This window comes from Eleutherodactylus coqui, chromosome 3, assembly GCF_035609145.1.
Source record: "Eleutherodactylus coqui strain aEleCoq1 chromosome 3, aEleCoq1.hap1, whole genome shotgun sequence".
NCBI classification, from domain to species: domain Eukaryota; kingdom Metazoa; phylum Chordata; class Amphibia; order Anura; family Eleutherodactylidae; genus Eleutherodactylus; species Eleutherodactylus coqui.
In genome coordinates, this window is record NC_089839.1 from 308071692 (window position 1) to 308080042 (window position 8351).

The following is an 8351-nucleotide window of genomic DNA, read 5'->3' on the forward strand; positions in this document are numbered from 1 at the left end:
GATCTCGGCCCCGGGCTCTGATCTCGGCCCCGGGCTCTGCTCTCGGCCGCCGGCTCTGCTCTCGGCCGCCGGCTCTGCTCTCGGACAATTAGCCCCCCTCCTGAACTGAATGATTTGACTCCACTCTGCTATGCCACTGATCCATGGTAATTTAATATCATAACTGTGTGTGAATGGTACGTTCCTACATGGCTCCATCCAAAGTGAAATGTCTGATTTGACTCCAATTGTTACCATATGCCTCATCTCAGGGCGCCTTCACACTGGCAAGAAAATTGGGCGATTTTCTTGTGCTACGACAGTGAGTGAACACGCATGACTATGAAACCAATGAATTTCAATGGTTTCATTTTAATTTGTGTGTTTTCACAATGCTGTGTGCAAAAAAAAATTTGCAGCATGCCCATTGTTTTTGCGAGATCACCCATAGTCTCCAATTGGGCTGGTGGCAGCAGCAGGGCCAGCCTCATTGAAAGCAATGGGAGAAAACTGCGATCCCCTGCTGCAGCTGTGACAGATGCGGCAGGGGCTTCCTTCAGCCCCGCAGCATGACCCTATTGTTACTTTTGTCATTTTCATATTTTGTGTTCCCATGTGCCTCAAAAGCACTACGGAATAAGTTGGAGCTATACAAAAAAAAGAATATTATCATTAATTATTATCATTCTGCGGTTAATGGCGACCGTAGCATCAGAGTGGTTAGACTGATGGGCTCCTGCAATTGTGGGCTGAAGAGGTGTTGGCATGGCAGGCAGGGGTCTAGTGAAGGCCCCCATCTAAGTAATCCCATTACGCTCTGTGAGGTTGTAGTAGGATGAGCTCACAGGCACAATGCACTGCAATACATAAGTATTACAGTGCACTGTACAATACAGAGTACTGATTGCATGTTCAAGTCCAACTAGGGGACTAAAAGGAAAAGTACAATAAAAGGTTTTTGCTACCGTTATTACAAAATTGTGATAGAAATAATCCCTTAGGGACCTTTCACACGGGATGGAATAGGCCGCACGACGTTTTGCAAGCACTTACAATTCCACACCAACACCTGCGGGCTACCTGTGGATTCTGATGTGGAATTGAAAATGGCTTCAAACCTGCCTGCAGTCACACATCAAAATCCACAGTTAGACCTGCAGACTTTGACGTGGAATACCCCATCTACGTATTTGGCTCCGTCATGCAGCGATATCCGTCCTGCATGGAAGGTGCCTTAGTGTCCGTTCACACGTGGCAGATAGTGGTGCAGATCCACATGATTTGGAGTGGATTTTGACAAGTATTTAGACTCTGATCTGAGATTTCACAGGAAGCCCCCACAACATTGTCACACATCCATGGCTGCCCATCACCAAATTTGTCACCAACAGAACATGTATGGGACGCCAAATTCCACAGCCTACAAATTTGCATGATCCAGAGGCTCACTGACAGCAAATGTAGAGCGATAAGCTGCAGGATACCATACAAAACCTGTCTGCCTCCATGCCCGCCCGTATCACATCTTGTATCCAAGCTAGAGGCGGTACAACAGGGTACTAGAGCCTTCATACCCGCCCGTATCCCATCTTGTATCCAAGCTAGAGGCGGTACAACAGGGTACTAGAGCCTTCATACCCGCCCGTATCACATCTTGTATCCAAGCTGGAGGTGGTACAACAGGGTACTAGAGCCTCCATGCCCACCCGTATCACATCTTGTATCCAAGCTAGAGGCGGTACAACAGGGTACTAGAGCCTTCATACCCGCCCGTATCACATCTTGTATCCAAGCTGGAGGTGGTACAACAGGGTACTAGAGCCTCCATGCCCACCTGTATCACATCTTGTATCCAAGCTAGAGGAGATACAACAGGGTACTAGAGCCCCCATGCCCGCCCGTATCACATCTTGTATCCAAGCTAGAGGCGGTACAACAGGGTACTAGAGCCTCCATGCCTGCCCGTATCACATCTTGTATCTAAGCTAGAGGGGGTACAGCAGGGTACTAGAGCCTCCATGCCCGCCTGTATCACATCTTGTATCCAAGCTAGAGGTGATACAACAGGGTACTAGAGCCTCCATGCCTGCCTGTATCACATCTTGTATCCAAGCTAGAGGTGGTACAGCAGGGTACTAGAGCCTCCATGCCCATCCGTATCACATCTTGTATCTAAGCTAGAGGTGGTACAACAGGGTACTAGAGCCTCCATGCCTGCCTGTATCACATCTTGTATCCAAGCTAGAGGTGGTACAGCAGGGTACTAGAGCCTCCATGCCCATCCGTATCACATCTTGTATCTAAGCTAGAGGCGGTACAACAGGGTACTAGAGCCTCCATGCCTGCCTGTATCACATCTTGTATCCAAGCTAAAGGTGGTACAACAGGAGACTAGAGCCTCCATGCCCGCCCGTATCACATCTTGTATCCAAGCTAGAGGCGGTACAACAGGGTACTAGAGCCTCCATGCCCACCTGTATCACATCTTGTATCCAAGCTAGAGGCGGTACAACAGGGTACTAGAGCCTCCATGCCTGCCCGTATCACATCTTGTATCTAAGCTAGAGGGGGTACAGCAGGGTACTAGAGCCTCCATGCCCACCCGTATCACATCTTGTATCCAAGCTAGAGGCGGTACAACAGGGTACTAGATCCTCCATGCCTGCCCGTATCACATCTTGTATCTAAGCTAGAGGGGGTACAGCAGGGTACTAGAGCCTCCATGCCCGCCTGTATCACATCTTGTATCCAAGCTAGAGGTGATACAACAGGGTACTAGAGCCTCCATGCCCGCCTGTATCACATCTTGTATCCAAGCTAGAGGCAGTACAACAGGGTACTAGAGCCTCCATGCCTGCCCGTATCACATCTTGTATCCAAGCTGGAGGTGGTACAACAGGGTACTAGAGCCTCCCTACAAGGGGTCGGTTCTCCACAATAAATGACCCTTTTGCTCTGATATGTAATCACTTATAACAACGCTACAATCACAGAGAAAGTTTCATTTGATTCTGACAACTTCTGGGGGAGGGGAGGTTACTGACAATGACTGTATATATATATATATATTCCTTCTGGGGGATGGGATGTTACTGACAATGACTGTATATATATATATTCCTTCTAGGGGAGGGATGTTACTGACAATGACTGTATATATATATATTCCTTCTGGGGAGTGTATGAAGGATATAAAGACAAGACAACGGATATATACTGAACACTTGACACAAATAAAGAGGCCATTACTCCCCGTTGCTGTAGGACAGATCAGAGGCCAACGATGGCTGCCATTACCCAGAATTCCAAGGGCTCTTGTTTCTTATAGTCCAGGGATTACATTAAAGACGAGCTGAAACCATAGTAACAAATTTGCACTAAACAGATCAAAACTCTAAGCTGGTTGGTGGCCGCGGTCAAGAACCAGGAGTGTACCTCGCATCGTGTCAGGAGGAAACTCCGTAACCGTACGCCGATTGGAGAATTTTAATCCCATACCTGAGAAATGTCGCATTTATACCCCAAAAATGTCCTTTGTCGCGGCCGCGATGATGCGGTTTACGGCCTCCTTCACGTATCGGATCCTTCCTGGCTTTCATTGTTAAAGAAAAAGGAAACATAAAAATGCCAGCAATTGTTTTAGAAATGTCGCAGTGGTTTATTTTACAAGTGGTTTTCTGTCATTTAGGCTATGTCTGAACGCACCCTTCAGGAGACTACCAAGGACCACCCTGCCGAAGACCCCGGGTTAGTTCAACAGGGAATTAAAAGAGTCCTCCGGGGCTCCACTATGGATGACCCGTCCTCAGGATCGGCTAGCAGCGGTTGATCGGCATTGGTCCGCCGATCAGGATCCACAGCAATCAGTGTGTGCCCCCTCTACAGGCCCAGGTTGGTAATGCAGGCACAGCTCCGTTGACTTTAATGGGCTTCCACCGACCAACTATTGATGAGCTATCCTGAGGCAGGTCACCAATACGTCAGACCCAGACATCCCCTTTAATGCTGGCAGCCACTTTTCTATTGACCCGGATCAATAGAATCTCTATATCAGCATAAGTTTGTGAACCCCGCACTGAAGTCAGATACGGATTTTTCATTGTCTGATTTTTTTTAAAATTATTAACCCTTCGTCTGAAAAATGAGACGCGCAAATGCAAATGGAACCAACGCGAACCCAACTAGAGGCGGCCATATCAGCGCAAAACACACAAGTGCGCAAATAAGGAAACGAGCCGGAAACTTCTGTGTCTTATTAAACAGCGCAGGAAAGTTATTACAGGAGCAAAGTGAGTGTCACACAGGGGCAGGGAGCGGAAACACCACGACTGTCACTGTGTCACAGCAGCGTATGCTTATTTGCGCATGCTTGACCGCAGTATCTGCGCAATAAACTATGTATTTTTGCGTATTTTACGGTACGGTTTGCGCCTGTAAACCATGTGTATTTGCACGCAGCAAACAAAGATGCATTGATTAAAAGGGCTAATTAGTCTAAAGAGTTCCAGATGTAACTGTACTGTAACAAGTCCGCAGCATTTTTGCAATATGTTAAAGCACCATGAAAGGCTGTGATTGGTTGATCGAGCGCCGCAGCTCAGCCAATCAGAGCCAGCGCTTCGTGGAGGCGGGATTTTTCAACCCCTTGACCAGGAATCGCTGGCTGAAGACTACAAAAAAGTGCCGCGGAACAGCCAGAGAAGTGCGGCGGAGCGGACAGCGCCTGTTAGGTGATGTATTGTTTTTGGTTTTCTTAAATGTAGACAGGGCTTATTTTCGGAGTAAGGCTTATATTTCAAGCTCCTCCCCTTGAAAATACAGGCAAAAAAGCTCTACAAAGTAGCCCCAAAAAGTCCTGATATCGCAGAGCACAGCTGCAATATCGATATTACCCAGGCCTTACAGAGCGGCTCTCCGCAGAGGGTACAGAGGGTACTATATGCATATGAACGAGGGCTGCCATCTTTACATTTATTCTGTTTTCTACAATTCCATTGAGTCGTGGCTAGGCTTCGTAGGACAAAAATTCACTCCAGCTCTAGCTAGCCCTGCATCTAAGTCCCTGGCCAAGGCACAGTGGCATCCAGCACCAGGGGCACAGTGGCATCCAGCACCAGGGGCACATGCCCCGCCAGTCTTCTATCTAGGTCTTGAACTTCAGCATTTAAGGAATATATGCTATTTATAATCCCAATCGGTTTGTTTCGGAAATAAAATGCCAGAACAACAGTAAAGACTGACACCCGGCAGGTCAGTGAAAGAAAGCAAGCAAAGGAATGGAAGCCTGCATACCAGTGCAGTTTTAAATGGCATTCATAGCTGGCAGGATGGTGGTTGGCACCGCCTATATTGGGCACTCCACAGATTTTACCTATGGGGTATTCCCATTTTTCATGCTTGCTCAGTTGTTTCCCATATTACTGAATGGAAATAACTGTGCACATGCGACCACCTGATCAGGGAGTCCAGGGGGCAGGAGATCCCCATTTTGAAGATAAGGGTCAGCTCCCAGTGGTGGGAACTATATCAGACACTTATAGCACGCCCTGTGGATATGACATAAATGTGATGGGATACCCCTTTAAAAGGTGAATAAAGTATTAAATGAGTCCCCCACAGAGGAGCCCTGATGGACGTTACTTACAGGGCGGCCCCCCGCGAGTCCGCCACATATTACTGATGCAAGAAGATATCCGGGATAGCGGGATCTTATGGCCGGCGTCATCTAATAGCCTCCTAATGGGCTTCAGCTCACTCAAGCGTTCCGTAAAGACCTCTATAAAGAGAGCTCTTAGGCTTTTATGCCCAACTGCCAACGAATCATCGCATGTAATGGGTCCCAATGGGCTGCCAACGCCAACCGACATCTGACAGGGAGCTATTATAGGAGGCCGATAACATCACCTCATGGAGGGCGAGGAATACGCTATTTCTGCCCTAACATGCCGCGAGCTACGGGGGCCTGTAGATTTCGCCTCGTTCGCGTTAGCAATGGCACATCGTTACAACTTCTGTTTTAGAAGCGGAACGATGAAAGTAACGGCAGTGCTGGATCCCTCATACGCCGGACACCAACGCCGCCTGACCGCCCCCCCATTGACTATAACAAGGTCCGCTGGGTTTCCGTTGGGGCGTCCAGCATTTTAATGCGTTGTGTGATATGTTATTTCTTCTGGCAAATTTAGCGGGATGTGTGATGGCGGCTTCTAACGAAACCTCCAATAGAGATGTGGATGAGGCTTAAAGGGGCTGTCCAGCTGTGAATTATTAGCGGTCTGTTATCAGAATGCACCATCAATAGTAGATTGGCAGGGTCTACCACCAGGGACCCCGGCCGATCAACTGCAGATGGAAGAGAGCTGGGCGATTCCGACACGCATCAACTACGAGTTCACCGGCTCGGCGTGGTATTGCAGGCAAAGTTTGACTTCACCTCAAGCAGCTGATTGGCACGGGCTCTGGGTGGCGGACAGACAGCCGCCAATCTACCATCGATAGCCTATCCTGAGGAATGCCATAGCTTAAAAAGGTTTTCCGAGACGATGATACTGATGACCTATCCTCATGAAGGTCATCTACATCCAATGGTTGGGGGCCCCAGGAGTAATAGCGTCTCTTATTTTGGCCCCAGTAGTAATGGTGTCCCCTATATTGGCCACAGTAGTAATAGTGACCCCTATTGCGGCCCCAGTAGTGAAAAGCTTCCCCATTGCGGCCCAGTAGTGATAGCTGCCCCAGTAGTGATAGCGGCCCCCATTGTGGCCCCAGTAGTAATAGGGTCCCCCATTGCGGCCTCAGAAGTGATAGTGCCCGTCATTGCAGCCCCAGTAGTAATAGCGTCCCCCATTGCGGCCCCAGTAGTAATAGGGTCCCCCATTGCGGCCCCAGTAGTGATAGCGGCCCCAGTAGTGATAGCGGCCCCCATTGCGGCCCCAGTAGTAATAGGGTCCCCCATTGCGGCCTCAGAAGTGATAGTGCCCGCCATTGCAGCCCCAGTAGTAATAGGGTCCCCCATTGTCACACTAATAGTGATAGGGTCCCTCATTGTTGCCCTTGTAGTGATAGGGTTCCCTCATTGCCGCTATGCTCTTCAGGTGCAGGGAGAGGTTTAGCAGTGCAGATTACAATAGGGACAATTGGGAGGCCTTGGAATATCTGGCCCAGGGCAGCGCTCCTATTGTGATTCGCCATTGGTAATCTACCACCTCTGTAGCGGTGTCCAGAAAGCCTGTAGTGTGGAAATAAGCATGCAGGACCTGCGATCGCCATAGCAACGCAGATCACATGACCGGAGCAGGCTCATGTGATCCACATTGCTATGCCGACCACAGGTCCTGCATGCTCATTTCCTCATTACAGGCTTTCCGGACATCACTACAGTGGTGAGTACAGTGGGGACCTAGACCTAAGTGATGGTCCGTCTGAGCCCCTGACAATCACTCATGGAGCCCCAAGGGCTCCACGGAGCACATTTTGGGAAACCCTGGCATATAGTATCTAATGTAACCAATCACAGTCCTCAGCGGTGTAGCGGTCACATGTGTGTACAGTACATCAGTGGTCCCCAACCTTTTTGGCACCAGGGACCGGCTTCAAGCAAGACCATTTTTACAAGGCCCGGCAGGGTTGGGCGGGACATGGGTGGGGCTTTGGTTATATGAGGCGGGGTTATGAAGAGGGTTGGAGTTTAGTGCATACTTATTTAATTATGACATTTAGAATGTCCTGGCAGTACACACATAGGGCAGTATAATATATCCCCCCGCCTGGCAGCACACACATAGGGCAGTATATAATCTATTCCCCCCCAGCACACACATAGGGCAGCATATAATTTATCTCCCCCCCCCCCCCCTCCCAAGCACACACATAGGACAGCATATAACTTATCTTTCCCCCCCCCCCCGGTAATAGACAGCCCCCACCCCTCAGTAATAAGCAGCCCCCCCCCCCCGAAATAAGCAGCCTCCCCCCAGTAATAACCAGCCCGCTCCACTGTAATAACCAGCCCCCCTCCCAGTAATAAGCAGCCCGCCCCCAGTAGTAAGCAGCCCCCCCAGTAGTAAGCAGCCCCCCCAGTAATAGGCAGGTTAACCCCAGGTAATAAGCAGCCCCCTCCCCAGTAACAAGCAGCCCCCCCAGTAATAGGCAGCTCCCACCCCTCAGTAATAGGCAGCCCTCCCAGTAGTAAGCAGCCCGCCCCCCAGTAATTAGCAGCCCCCCCAACCCATATACTTACCTCCTCCCTGCTGTCAGCATCGCTCTCTCTCTGCTTGCCCTAATGTCAGTGTGGAGCCCAGCACGCTTCCTCCCCGAGTCCTCTCCTGCGGAACTAATGAGCAGGGGACTCGGGGAGGAGGATCCTGGCTGCA